This window comes from Lissotriton vulgaris, chromosome 9, assembly GCF_964263255.1.
Source record: "Lissotriton vulgaris chromosome 9, aLisVul1.2, whole genome shotgun sequence".
Taxonomy (NCBI): Eukaryota; Metazoa; Chordata; class Amphibia; order Caudata; family Salamandridae; genus Lissotriton; species Lissotriton vulgaris.
In genome coordinates, this window is record NC_141697.1 from 180,188,065 (window position 1) to 180,203,500 (window position 15,436).

Consider the following 15,436-nt stretch of genomic DNA (forward strand, 5'->3'; position numbering starts at 1 on the left):
CTGGGCTATATAATTGCATGGCTTCTTACTTGCCCAAGCAATAGTTGAATAGTGATATCTTCTGTTTAGAATTCCTACAAGATTACATTGAAGACTGTCATTTGCATTTAGGTAGAATGCATGTTATTTTGCAATGTATAAATTACGTTGAAAGTTAACCTCTACAATCCAATGTGTAGTACGTCAGATAATTTAGCTCGCACCTTCTCCACATCTCATGTTTCAAAAAAGCCTCTGGCACCTGGAACTTTCAACCTCACTTCCTCCAATATTTGCAATAAAATAGTGATCTATGCTCCTTGCAAGAATATTTCATTTCAGTATATGTTTGAATCATTCTTGATTCGAGAGTTTCTTTTTATTACCATTCTGTCTAAAGCTGCAGGACATGCTTAAATGCTTGAGCTGGGTGTTGATGTGATGTGAACAAACCATATACGTATGTAACGCAAAGCAATGTGACTATGTTTATATATTCAAATAGTTGCTCTTGGATCGAGCATCTACCATGTGTGAGCTGCACCAATACATTGACTGCACAGGGAAATATTCTAAATGTGTGTGTAGAGTGGTTAAAGGTGCACGTGCATCTCAGCCTTACTGCTTTAGCGGTATCCCCGCATGCATATCTGGCTGCTTCACAATTCTTTTTTAAGTTTTTCTCTGATATTCGTTAAATGAATATATGATGTAATGCAGTTTAGTTCCGCAGTAGTGGAAAATAAAACCTTTTTTTTCAGTATTCACAATGAAAGTGCTAACAGCTAAGTCACGCCCCCATAGTTTCCTACATAGCAACTCCCACCCCCCTGTCGAAGCTTAGTAGTTCATCCTGCGTTTTCTAACAAATCTTACCGCATTTAATATTATGGCGTGTCATTTTGTGGTTAGAAATTCAAAGCCGATACATATTCCTTTACGTTTATGTGGTATTGAGGCTGTTGATCTACTCTGGCGTCTGTTTCTTGGCCGAATAGCCACCTTTGCTAAACTAAGTTGTGGCCTAAAGACTAGAGCTGGCGACTTTAGAAGTGAGGGACCAGGTTCGAATCTCGTCCTCTGCACAGGATCCTGTGATCCTAGGCAAATCCATTAACCTCCCCATGACTAACAAACAGGGGCGGCTCCTCCATGAGCAAACTAAAATGCCCCTGAGATGAAAAATAACATTGTAATAAATTTAATTTATTACCATTTTATTTTTCATCTGCCTGTCCTGAACCAAGAGTCAGGATGGGGAAGGGCTTACTGAGAGCAGCAGCAGGGAGGATGGTGGGCTGCTGGGCACTTCATTTCAAAGTGCACATTTCCCTTTGGCCGGCTATCGTCTGACGGCCAGCCAGACATGCGCACTTTGAAACCTCTAACCCAGCTGTCAGAAAACTGCTGGGTGTGAGAAAGTCCAGGCTTCCAATGCCCTCAGCAGCGCAAAGAGCAGCCACTTCCTCCAAATCTGGTTCATCTCTCATGCATCATGAGAGCAGCACCAGTGAGAGCAGCACCAGGATTGGTTAAGGCATTTCACTGGGGCCGCGCTGAACACCGGACTGAGAAATGAGGAGGAGGATGTGTCACAGGTAAGTGGATTTTATTTCATTTTTTACTCACCACCCTGTTGTAAGCAAGCCTCAGCTAGGCCTACTTAGTGCAAGGGGTTCGCCCTTCTCTGAACAGAGTCCTCAGACCTTGGTCCTTGATCCTCAATCATGGATGCAGTTCTACCGACAATAACCAACATCTGCAATTCCATGTTTAGCACTGGTATCTATCCCGAGACACTAAAGAAAACCCTAATAAAGCCGCTGCTCAAAAAACCTACCCTTGATAAAGAAGAACTCAAAAGTTACCGCCCCATCGCCAGTCTCCCACTATTAGCAAAAATAGTGGAAAAAATCATGAATGCCCAACTCTCTTCCTTTATCGAGGAAAACAAATGCCTTGATGAATCGCAGTTTGGCTTCCGTCGCTTCCACGGAACTGAGACGGCCTTGGTCAAAGCGGCGGACGACATTAGATCCATCTGGGATGCGGGAGGCACTGCCGTCCTGATATTACTGGATCTATCGGTGGCCTTCGACACGGTCGACCATACCACATTGGTCGACCGTGTCGAGAGCATAGGCATTCAAGGCAATGCTAAAAATCTTCTTGCCTCCTTCCTGGCTAATAGGACCCAGGTCGTCACCGTAGGACATTTTGAATCTTCCCCCCTGTCACTACCATGTGGAGTCCCCCAAGGCTCATCCCTCAGTCCGACACTATTTAACATTTATGTGTCGGACCTTGCCAATGTCATCAGGGCACACGGGATGAGCCTCACTTCATACGCTGATGACACTCAACTGGTCCTTGCCGTCAAAAATGACGGGCTTCAGAAAGCCAACTTGTTCAACCAGGGCATGTCGGCAATCGGGAACTGGATGTCACCCAATTGTCTGAAGCTAAACTCCGACAAATCGGAGGTTGTAATTTTTGGCAATCTCTCCCCGGAGTGGTCCCCCCTTTGGTGGCCGTCACCCATGGGCCAGCCCCCAGACCCGGTTGACAAGGTGAGGAACCTGGGAGTCATGTTCGACAACCGTCTGAACTTCCTACCACATGCCAACCAGATATCCTCCTCAGCCTTTCATAAACTAAGGCTCATCAAAAAAATTCTACCCTTTCTACCTGAAAACACCGCGAAAACGTTGGTAAGCTCCCTGGTGCTCTCCACCCTAGACTATTGTAACGCTCTGTTTCTAGGTGCCCAGGAGAGAGTGTTAACGAAAATGCAGTCTATACAGAATGCGGCCGCCAGGCTCCTAGGGCGAATTCCCAAATACCAACCGGTTTCACCCACCATAAGACAGCTTCATTGGCTCCCGGTGAAGAAGAGGATCAAGTTCAAATCCCTGTGCTTGGTATACAAGGCTTTACACAATGCCGGACCAGTGTTCTTCACTCAGAACCTAACCCCCTACTGCCCGCCTAGAACACTGCGCTCCTCCAGTTCCTTGGAACTGGTGATCCCCCGAACTAAATCTGTCAACTGGGGTGACAGAAGATTCCTTGTGGCCGCTCCAAAACTATGGAACACATTGCCTCATTCGATCAAGACCAGCACGTCCCTTTGGTCTTTCCGCAAAAACCTTTAAACCTGGCTTTTTAATCAATGAACTCCCAGTCCCCTTGTTGGTTAAACATTGCAGTTACTTAGCGCCGAGATGCCCACGGGCCTTCGTTTCGCGCTTTACAAATGACTTATAAATAAATAAAAATAAATAGGAAGAAGTTGGCAATGAAACTGGAAAATACAAAAGCAAAGTTTATTAAACCTTTAAAGGTGGTAGTACAGTCCACACAACACCCTTCAGTATTGTATAGAGTAGCACACGAACTAAAGCACATGGCCCCTTTTATACACAATGAGGGGGCTCAAAAAAGGCGGTACAGGAGACAAGAGCAGTTTCATGACCATACAGGGACATATTGGAAGGCACAATCGATAGATGGGCGGAGTTAACAGTCTTCGGAAACTAGTAAACACATTCCTATCTGGAACTAATTAGTAACAGTCATAGACCCTACTGTGCATGTCTGGACATGCTGGAAGCGGGAAATGCTAACTATAGCCTGTTGCCGGGCAGACTTCAGGCGCAGTTAACAAGGAGGTAGGACAAAGCACATGACGAGCACATGGCGGTGTATGGCATACAAAATGGCCGTTGCAAATACAAAATGGAGTCGGTACATTTATTACGATAATGCTCAAACACAGCATGTCTTCTGCTAATGCTTAAACTAATCGCTGTTGATTTACAACAACCCTATTGACCGCCGCACCACTCCCCATAAATGCCACCCGCCACTGCTAAGCAAAAGGTAAGAAACTCTAGTTTGCATGTAAAGCGCTATAATGCACAACTTCGGGCTACATAAAACAGCAAAATAAGTAAATAAAAAACTAATTGGATGCACAAAACTGTTTGCCAAAGCTTTTAAAATAAGATCTATTTCCAGGAACACCACGCATACTGATGTGTTTACCCCGGAATCGGTTTTTAGTGCTCGGTGTTTATGTATGTTGTGTCCACCACAGAATCTAATTATATTTTCTTTGGCTATATTCTACTTTTTAGGTCTGGTGTTAGCCAAGACCTTTTGATTTTACTAAAATGTTATGTATACTATACTTGCATAAAGGGGCTTTCAGCCACCTCTCCTAATCCATTGGTCCGTTGTATCATTCACATTTTGCCCACTACAGCATAAGGCAATTAGTTGGTCAGCCTAGTTCAGTAAAGTAAAGCACTTGTTCTGTAGTAGGGGATCTCTGTGTATAGTCATTGTTAGACCTGGCATCATTGGCTTGAGTCTCTCCTCCGTTTTTTCTGTTTGCCTCCACTGTTTTACGATGTTTTGCTGGATAATGCTTTGGGCACTGTGCCACTGCTGATCGGTGCCACAGTGCAAGTGCTCCCTATGTTAAATTGCTGTATTGATTGAATTCCATGTTTGGCTTATTTGGTTTACTATCAGTCCCTAGTCTAGCACACCAGGAGTGCCAGGGCTTGTAAATACAAATGCTGCTCGTGGGCTTGCAGCACATGTTGTGCCACCCACAAGAGCGGCCTAGTAAAAGTATGTCTGAGGGTCTGCCATTGCCAGGCCCACGTGCAGTCTAGTACTGTCACGCTGACGGCGCAAGTACACCTACTTACCAGTCCCTAAACCTTCCCTTAACTTCATGTTACTCACCCCTATGGTAGGCCCACGGGCAGGGTGCATTGTAAGTATTTATAAGGCCTGACCAAGTAGGCATGTCCTAATAGTGAATTACGGCATATTCGTTTTTCACTATTGCGAGGTAGCCTGCTCTCCATTAGTTAGAATGGGCCGCCAGGATTATTAATGCTATGATCCTAGCTGGCTCGGGGAGCATGGTGCAATGTCGAGTTTGGTATCCCTGAACTCGGGGTTTAATTACGCATCCGTTTGTGTGGATGGTTTTTGGACTCTGGGTTTGAAAATAGCACTTTTAGAAAGTGGCTATTTTCTTGTCTAACTATTTCTGGTTTCTGCTGGTTTGGTATGTGTGTGACAGAAGCTGGGTGGCTCCAGAGATCTGATGAGTCAGTGTGGGATGAGTGGGACATTTGCGTTGAGAGTAGGGGGAGAGTAGTTGCTGATAGCCTGCCCTGCCTGATACAATGCTGGCTCCACCTCCTGCCAGGCGACTGACGGCTCTGTGCCTGCCATGGACGATCCTAGCCCCACCTCCTACCAGGAGGCCGATAGCTCTGCTCCTGCCAGTGACAATGCTGGCTCCATCTCCTGCTGGGCGTCTGAGGACCCAGCCCTGCTCAGTGAATAGGCCAGGTGCCTCTGCCTGGCTCCACCCACAACAGACCCAGGATGTTGGGAAATTCCCCTGCATGGACAAAGGGATCAAAGCCAAAAAGGGGTATAAGAGAAGGACCCCTGAACCAAGAATTTAGATCACTTCTGACAAGGAACCCTGAAACCGAGGACAAGAAGCCTGCTGATCCAAGGACTTGCCTACCCCTTCTGCCAGTGTACTGTTTGCTGGGGGGAATCCTGCATTGCTTCTTTATTTTTGCCAAGGAACCAGGAGAGAGGAACTGTGTGTGTACTCTCAAACTTTGCTAAGAAAATCTCCAAGGGTTGGAAGAGTGCCAGCCTCCTGTTGAAGTCACAGGGCTAAAGGACTTCATATTCTAAAAGTGCTATTTGCTGGAACTTGAGAATCCAGCACCTCTGAAAGAAACCAGCAATCTCGACGCCGACGGACGTCGCCGAATCCATCTCGACATCGTGAGTAACGGCTCCAGTGTCCCGCTTCCTCGACGCCGGCCGCCGGGCCCGATCGACGCCAGCAGCAACGCCAGTGAGTAGTGAGTTCGGCTCCAGCTCCAAGGGACCTCGTGTCTGCACCGCTGCTGATCACATCGCCTTCGTGCCCTCTCGACGCCGTGAGCGCTGCTCACTCTTGCAACAGCATCATCGACATCGACGACTACTGAGGCCTGATCGACACCGACGACGCGACGCCGGATTGCTTGACGCCGCTGATCATCGTGTGCTTCATTTTTCTAATGTACTGTGTTGTTGGGGGTCCGTGTGACCCTGGGCTCGACGTAGCGCTCCTCGCGGTCGACGCTGAACCCTTTGGATTAACTTTGCCTCGACGTCGTGTGACTCCCGTGTGGGTTACATTGTTGCCAAGAACCGTGTTCTGAAGAAGAAGAGTTGCTTTTGTTACTAAAGACTTTGTGCTAAGAAGAAACTACCTTTGAACTATTATTTTCCCTTCCAAGAGTATTTATTAAGATTATGGTATATTTTTGTCGTTATTTGGTCTTGTACTAAGCCTTATATAAAAATACTTATTTTTATAATACTCCTGTGTCGTGTCCATTTGTAGTGTATTCACTTTATTACTGTATGTGGTCATAAATGCTTAACACACAGCCTCTGAGATAAGCCTGTCTGCTCTGCCAAGCTACTGAGGGGGTGAGCAGGGATTATCAAAGGGTGTGATCCCCTTGCCCTGACTAGAAAAGGTGTGTCCCTAATTGTCAGAAGTGCATACCTCTGCCAACTAGAGACAGCCGGTTCTAACATTGGACGCAGCGGTGAGGATTTGAACCTTGCATTTATGACCCATGTGCAGTGATTAGTGTGTGCTACATAGGGAAAGCAGGCCATAGCGCAGCCACAATCTACTTGGTAGGATTCTATTTTTGGTTCTCCGCTTTTCTGAAGCTTGATTTTTTGAACACTGCCAGTTTTGACCATGAGTGACACCGGAGTCACTGCCCCTGTTGTTGTTGTGGAGGAATTTGATAGAGCAAAGATAAACGTCTACAAATTGGAGGAGCTGAAATCCTTTTGCAAACAGTTTAAAGTTCCTACCAAAGGCCTCAAGATTAAGGAAAACTATCTCAAAGCATTGGAGGCCTGGTTAGAGTCCAGAGATCCCACTGATCCGGTGGTGGTACCGCCAGTGGAAGGGGATGAGGAGGCACCAGCGAATGGAGTCGTGTCCTCTCCCGGTAGCAGTGTTTCCTCCAAAGGTCTTTCCCCGAAGAAAGAGAAGAAAGGGCGAAAGAGCGAGAATACAACATGGAAATGGCAAGGCTTAAGATAAATGGGCAGTTGGAGTTAGAAAATGCAAGAGGTAGGAGAGAAGCTGATTTGGATACCAAAAGGTTGGATTTTGAGAAAGAAAAGTTAGCTTTGGAGCGTGATACCAAGTTGAGGGAGTTGGAGATCCAAGCTAAGAAGTTAGAATTGAATCCCTCTGGTGGCAGCATCCCATCTGTGCCTGCAGAAAGTAGGTTTTATTTTCCCAAAGATGTGATCAAAGATTATCATAGGAATGAAGATATTGGTCAATGGTTTAAAGCATATGAGTTAGCATTGTTGGCCCACCGGGTCCCTGAGAAGGATTGGGGAGCGGGGTTGTGGGGTCGCTTTGTGAATGAGGGAAGAGATACCCTGTTAGACATGCCTGTTGAGGATAGGATGTCTTATGCTCATATGAAAGATGCTTTAATGTTGAGGTATGGCCTAACCCCAGAAAAGTACAGACAAGCTTTTAGAGAATGCAAGAAGTTGCCTGGTACGACGTGGGTTGAATATGTGTCTTTTTTTTGCAGAGCCATGGATGGATGGGTAAAGGGCAGCAAAGTGGAAAGTTATGAAGCTCTTTATGATTTGTTTGCTTGGGAGCATTTTTCTAATAACTGTTTTCCAGAGCTGCGCCAGCACCTTATTGATAGCAAGATATCTAACACTAGAAAACTTGCTGAGGAGGCGGACCGCTGGTTCAGTACCAGGGTCCACAAGGGTCCAGTGGGAGACTCAACCAAAGGTGGGCAGGGTCCCCAGCAGAAGAGTGGGGGGGACAAAAGCAAACAGAAGGAGTCCCAGAAAGGGCCCCAAAGTAATCCCCAAGGGAACCAAGGGAAGGGTTCCCAGCCTCCCCCTGAGAAGAAGCCAGGGGCCCGACAGGTAAACCTGTTCATAGGGGCCTGATGACCTGCTACGTTTGTGGGCAGGTGGGACACCGGTATTATGACCTCCAGTGTCCCATGAAGAATTCTAATGCACCACAGCGTGCACCCCCGTCAGTTGTCGAGTGTAGCCCTGGGAGGGAAGGAGATGGTTGTCCCTGGTGGGAGGGGTCCCGCAGAAATGTCCCTGGTCTCGCTAGGAGACATGGAAATGGTCCCTCCACCCCCTCTGCCTAGTAACATTAATAAATATAGGCAGTGGGTGACCATTAATGGCCATAGAGTGGAAGCTCTCAGAGACACCGAAGCGAGTGTGACAGCTGTCAAGTGTCACTTGGTGTCCAGAGAGCAGGTGGTTCCCCACGCATTCTACCCCGTGATAGCTGCTGACAACTCCCAGAAAGAGTGTGAGGTAGCTCAAGTTTCCTTTGAATGGGGGGGGAGTTTCATGTACTCTTCAGGTTGCTGTGAGGCCCGCCATGCCTGTTGATTGTCTCCTGGGCAATGATTTAGAAGACTCCCCTTGGGCTAAGGTGGAGAGGGAGACACATTTGAAAATGTTGGGTGTGCCAGAGTGGGTGTGTGCGACCACTCGATCCATGACAGCAAGTAAGGGTGTTGATGGGGTCCCGGAGCCTGAAAGTATGGCCCAGGACCCAGCTGTGAAGAGAAGAGGCAGGAGGTGCGGGAAACCGGCCCCCGTAGTTCCCGTGGTCCAGGAGGAGGTAGACCCTGAGGGGGATGCCCTGGAGCCCACAGGGGAACAAATTGCTGAACTGGGAGACCTGCCCGAGCTGACCCATTGGGAGCAGGATGGTGGTCCCTCCAGGGAAGAATTCTGTGCCGAACAGAAAGTGTGCCCTTCTCTTGTGGGTATGAGGCAGCAGGCCTCAGCCCAAACCTCAGGTGATCAGTCAGGGTCGCATTTTGTTTACTGGGAGAACGACCTCCTGTATAGCGAGCCTAAGGCTGCTGAGCCTGGGTCAGCCCGTGTGCTGGTGGTACCCCAGCGCTTCAGAGCCTTCCTACTGGGTTTGGCTCATGACGTTCCTTTAGCTGGACATCTGGGGCAGGACAAGACCTATGACAGGCTTGTCACCCATTTTTATTGGCCTCAGATGAGAAGGGATGTAGACATCCATTGTAAAACCTGTCACACTTGCCAGGCAAGTGGGTAAAGCGGAAGGAAGCAGAAGGCTCCCCTCAAACCTTTTCCAGTGGTCAGTACCCCCTTTGACCGGGTAGGGATTGACATTGTTGGGCCCCTGGACCCCAAGACTGCCCTGGGCAACAGGTTTATCCTGGTCTTGGTGGACCATGCCACACGGTACCCGGAAGCCATCCCTCTCCGAACAGTGACGGCCCCCGTGGTGGGACGGGCACTGATGGGTGTTTTCTCCCGAATGGGGTTCCCCAGAGAGGTGGTGTCAGACCGGGGCACCAACTTCATTTCCAATTACATGATGTCTCTGTGGAAGGAGTGTGGGGTAACCTACAAGTTCACCACTCCTTACCACCCTCAAGGTAATGGGCTGGTTGAGAGATTCAACCGGACCCTTAAAGGCATGATCATGGGTCTTGAAGAACCAATGAGGCGGAAATGGGACGTCCTCTTGCCATGCCTGTTGTTTGCTTACCGTGAGGTGCCGCAGAAGTCTCTAGGGTTCAGCCCCTTTGAGCTTTTGTATGGTCACCCGGTAAGAGGACCTTTGAGTCTGGTCAAAGAAGGCTGGGAGCAATCTCCCAGGAAACCTCCCCAGGATGTATACAGTTACATGCTGGCCTTTAGGAACCAGACTCGGCGCTTCAGAGATCTTGCTCAGGCAAATCTGGAGGTCAGCCAGGAGGAGATGAACCGTTGGTACGACCGGAATGCCACTCTGGTAGATCTTCAGCCTGGTCAGGAAGTTTGGGTCATGTCCCCTGTGGAACCTTGTGCGCTCAAGGACAGGTGGACTGGACCGTTTAAGGTTGTGGAGAAGAAGAGCGATGTCACCTATGTGGTGGACTTGAAATCTCGAAAGGAACCCCTTGAGGGTCCTGCATGTCAACCGTTTGAAGCCCCACTTAGAAAGGTCCGAAGTGGGCATGCTCCTAGCTACGGATGCTGGAATGGAGGAGGAGAGTGAGCCTCTTCCTGACCTCCTGTGTGCTAAAGAGCAAGATGGGTCAGTGGATGGTGTTGTCCTCTCTGACACACTGACCCTTGAGCAGAAGCAGGATTGTCGCCAACTGTTGGGACAATTCCCTGATCTGTTTTCCTTGGTTCCTGGTGTCACTCATTGGTGTGTTATGTTATGTTATGTTAGTTACATTTTAATGCGCAACAGCTGCTCCAGCGAAGGAGCGTCCTGGCGCAGGGAAAGGTAAACACAACACAACACTAGGTCCGGTAACAAAAGCAAACAGTAAAACTAGAAACAATTAAAACAGGAAGGTTTTCAGGGCCCTACGAAAAGACATTAAGTCATTCGAAAGGCGGATTTCCAAGGGGAGCGCATTCCAGAGGGTTGCGGCTTTCACGCGGAAGGAGCGACCCCCCATCCGACTTAGTCTGAAGCGGGGGACGACCACCAAGGACTGTCCAAGGGAACGTAGTGAGCGGGTAGGAACATAGGGAGAGATCAGGGTATTCAGTATTCCGGGTGCCAACTCTCTCAGAATTTTAAAAACCAGGCAGAGAGCCTTAAATTGGATACGCTTGCATATCGGGAGCCAGTGCAAGGACCGCAGGGTGTTAGAGGTAGGGCAGGTTCGAGGCAGACCAACCACCGCCCTAGCCGCCGCGTTCTGGACTCGTTGTAAACGGTGAATCTCGGCTTGGTTCGCTCCTAAAAGGAGAGAACTGGCGTAATCCAACCGCGAGATGATCATTGCTTGAACGACCAGCTGTCTAGTAGGAGCATCGAAAAATCGCAGCAGGGGTCTTAGCCCGCGTAGTACTCCAAAACAGCAGGCCGCCACTCTCTTTGTATGAGTCACAAAGCTTAGCGTGTGGTCAAGCCATACTCCGAGGTTCCTGAGTTCCAGGACAGGGGCCGGCGCTGATCCCAGCTCTGGAGGCCACCATTCGTCCCCTCAGTGGTCCGCTTCCCTTCCAACGATCATCACCTCTGTTTTTGACGCGTTCAGCTGGAGACAGTTGTTATTCATCCAGCTGGCCACCTCTCTCAGTCCACTTCGGAACCTGAGGGCATCCTGCTTGGCATCCCCGCTGATCGTAACCGCCAACTGAGTGTCGTCAGCATAGGAGACCATGGTAAGGCCCCATTGCCTGACGACCTCAGGCAGCGGCTGCACGTACAGATTAAAAAGCGTGGGACTCAGCGAGGAGCCCTGAGGGACCCCCAGGTCCAAAGGATGGTACTTGGACTGAAAAGGAGGGGTGGCAACGCAGAAGGAGCGATCACTGAGGAAGGAGCGGAACCACTGCAGAGCTGACCCACAGATGCCAATGTCCTGCAGGCGGTGTAGCAGGATGCGATGGGAGACAGTGTCAAAGGCAGCGCTCAGGTCTAGTAAAATAAGCGCTGCCGTTTGACCTGCATCGAGCACACTTCGCAAATGCTCAACCATTGCCAGAAGGGCCGTCTCAGTGCTGTGGCCAGCACGAAACCCATTCTGCGTGGGATCCAGGACATTCACAAGGGTCATATGCTCCGTGAGGGCCCGATTTACATGGGCCTCCATAACCTTGGCCGGCCAAGGGAGCAAAGATATAGGGCGGTAGTTTTCAGGTCTCGATGGATCCATGATGTTGACACCGGAGACAGCCCTCCTGTGAAGCACAAGGCTTACAGGGTGACTGACAAGGTCAGGGCATACATTAAGGAGGAGGTCTCCAAAATGTTTGCCTTAGGGGTGGTTGAGTCCTCTAGCAGTCCTTGGGCCAGCCCAGTGGTCTTGGTCCCGAAGGCTGCAACGCCTGGTGCTTCACCAGAACTTCGGTTCTGCGTGGATTACCGAGGACTCAATTCAGTCACCAAGACTGACGCGCACCCCATCCCCAGAGCTGATGAGCTCATAGATCGGTTGGGGGCTGCCCGGTACCTTAGTACGTTTGATCTAACGTCTGGGTACTGGCAGATCGCCTTAACTGATGGGGCAAAGGAGAGGTCAGCGTTCTCCACACCAGATGGGCTCTACCAGTTCCGGGTGATGCCCTTTGGGATGAAGAATGCCCCTGCCACCTTCCAGAGGTTGGTCAACCAGGTCTTGGCTGGACTGGAGGATTTCAGTGCCACCTACCTGGATGACATCGCAGTGTTCAGCGCCAGCTGGGAGGAACACTTGCACCACCTCCAGGAAGTGTTGTTGGCCCTGCGCAGAGCAGGCCTCACAATCAAAGCCAGTAAGTGCCAGATTGGGCAGGGTTCTGTGGTGTACTTGGGGCACCAAGTAGGGAGCGGCAAGGTTGCCCCCCTGCAACCCAAGATTGATACCATCCTGGCTTGGGCGCCGCCCAAAACCCAAACTCAGGTGAGAGCCTTCTTAGGTCTCACGGGTTACTACAGGAGGTTTGTCAAGGATTACGGTAACATTGTGCACCCCTTGACTTCGCTGACTTCCAGGAAGCAGCCACGAAATGTGATCTGGACTGATGCCTGTCAAACGGCCTTTGACACCCTGAAAACTGCAATGTGTACAGCACCTATACTCCAGGCACCCGACTTTTCTAAGGAATTTATTGTCCAGGCGGACGCTTCAGAGCATGGCGTGGGGGCTGTTCTAGCTCAGGTGAATGAAGAGGGCCGAGACTTGCCTGTAGCCTTCATCAGCCGGAGGTTACTTCCCAGGGAAACGAGGTGGAGTGCGATAGAGCGAGAAGCATTTGCTGTGGTCTGGGCGCTGAAGAAGCTAAGACCCTACCTGTTTGGGACTCACTTCCGGGTTCAGACAGACCACAGGCCCCTCAGATGGTTGATGCAGATGAGGGGTGAGAATCCGAAACTGTTGAGGTAGTCCATTTCCCTACAGGGGATGGACTTCACGATGGAACACCGCCCTGGTACAGATCACGCCAATGCTGATGGTCTGTCCAGATTTTTCCGCCTTACTGATGAGGACTCCCTAGGTCAAGGGTAGTTCTCCCCACATTTCAGCTGGAGGGGACACGTGTTAGACCTGGCATCATTGGCTTGAGTCTCTCCTCCGTTTTTTCTGTTTACCTCCACTGTTTTACGATGTTTTGCTGGATAATGCTTTGGGCACTGTGCCACTGCTGATCAGTGCCACAGTGCAAGTGCTCCCTATGTTAAATTGCTGTATTGATTGAATTCCATGTTTGGCTTATTTGGTTTACTATCAGTCCCTAGTCTAGCGCACCAGGAGTGCCAGGGCTTGTAAATACAAATGCTGCTCGTGGGCTTGCAGCACATGTTGTGCCACCCACAAGAGCGGCCTAGTAAAAGTATGTCTGAGGGTCTGCCATTGCCAGGCCCACGTGCAGTCTAGTACTGTCACGCTGATGGCGCAAGTACACCTACTTGCAAGTCCCTAAACCTTCCCTTAACTTCATGTTAGTCACCCCTATGGTAGGCCCACGGGCAGGGTGCATTGTAAGTATAAGGCAGGACAGGCCTGACCAAGTTGGCATGTCCTAATAGTGAAATACGGCCATATTCGTTTTTCACTATTGCGAGGTAGCCTGCTCTCCATTAGTTAGAATGGGCCGCCAGGATTATTAATGCTGTGATCCTAGCTGGCTCGGGGAGCATGGTGCAATGTCGAGTTTGGTATCCCTGAACTCGGGGTTTAATTACGCATCCGTTTGTGTGGATGGTTTTTGGACTCTGGGTTTGAAAATAGCACTTTTAGAAAGAGGCTATTTTCTTGTCTAACTATTTCTGGTTTCTGCTGGTTTGGTATGTGTGTGACAGGAGCTGGGTGGCTCCAGAGATCTGATGAGTCAGTGTGGGATGAGTGGGACATTTGCGTTGAGAGTAGGGGGAGAGTAGTTGCTGATAGCCTGCCCTGCCTGATACAATGCTGGCTCCACCTCCTGCCAGGCGACTGATGGCTCTGTGCCTGCCATGGACGATCCTAGCCCCACCTCCTACCAGGAGGCGGCCGATAGCTCTGCTCCTGCCAGTGACAATGCTGGCTCCACCTCCTGCTGGGCGTCTGAGGACCCAGCCCTGCTCAGTGAACAGGCCAGGTGCCTCTGCCTGGCTCCACCCACAACAGACCCAGGATGTTGGGAAATTCCCCTGCATGGACAAAGGGATCAAAGCCAAAAAGGGGTATAAGAGAAGGACCCCTGAACCAAGGATTTAGATCACTTCTGACAAGGAACCCTGAAACCAAGGACAAGAAGCCTGCTGATCCAAGGACTTGCCTACCCCTTCTGCCAGTGTGCTGTTTGCTGGGGGGAATCCTGCATTGCTTCTTTATTTTTGCCAAGGAACCAGGAGAGAGGAACTGTGTGTGTACTCTCAAACTTTGATAAGAAAATCTCCAAGGGTTGGAAGAGTACCAGCCTCCTGTTGAAGTCACAGGGCTAAAGGACTTCATCTGCTAAAAGTGCTATTTGCTGGAACTTGAGAATCCAGCACCTCTGAAAGAAACCAGCAATCTCGACGCCGACGGACGTCGCCGAATCCAGCTCGACATCGTGAGTAACGGCTCCAGTGTCCCGCTTCCTCGACGCCGGACGCCGGGCCCGATCGACGCCAGCAGCAACGCCAGTGAGTAGTGAGTTCGGCTCCAGCTCCAAGGGACCTCGTGTCTGCACCGCTGCTGATCGCATCGACTTCGTGCCCTCTCGACGCCGTGAGCGCTGCTCACTCTTGCAACAGCATCATCGACATCGGCGACTACTGAGGCCTGATCGACACCGACGACGCGACGCCGGATTGCTCGACGCCGCTGATCATCGTGTGCTTCATTTTCCTAAGGTACTGTGTTGTTGGGGGTCCGTGTGACTCTGGGCTCGACGTAGCGCTCCTCGTGGTCGACGCTGAACCCTTTGGATTAACTTTGCCTCGACGTCGTGTGACTCCCGTGTGGGTTACATTGTTGCCAAGAACTGTGTTCTGAAGAAGAAGAGTTGCTTTTGTTACTAAAGACTTTGTGCTAAGAAGAAACTACCTTTGAACTATTATTTTCCCTTCCAAGAGTATTTATTAAGATTATGGTATATTTTTGTCGTTATTTGGTCTTGTGCTAAGCCTTATATAAAAATACTTATTTTTATAATACTCCTGTGTCGTGTCCATTTGTAGTGTATTCATTTTATTACTTTATGTGGTCATAAATGCTTAACACACAGCCTCTGAGATAAGCCTGTCTGCTCTGCCAAGCTACCAAGGGGGTGAGCAGGGGTTATCAAAGGGTGTGATCCCCTTGCCCTGACTAGAAAAGGTGTGTCCCTATTTGTCAGAAGTGCATACCTCTGCCAACTAGAGACAGCCGGTTCT

At 49.7% G+C, this 15,436-nt stretch overlaps 1 protein-coding gene across 3 annotated transcripts in view; it reads left to right on the plus strand.

Moving 5' to 3' along the window:
* The window catches only part of KLHDC1 (kelch domain containing 1), a 1,440,569-nt gene that overhangs the window by 1,248,940 nt on the left and 176,193 nt on the right, over window positions 1-15,436 (plus strand). The gene's annotated exons all lie outside the window — the stretch shown is intronic.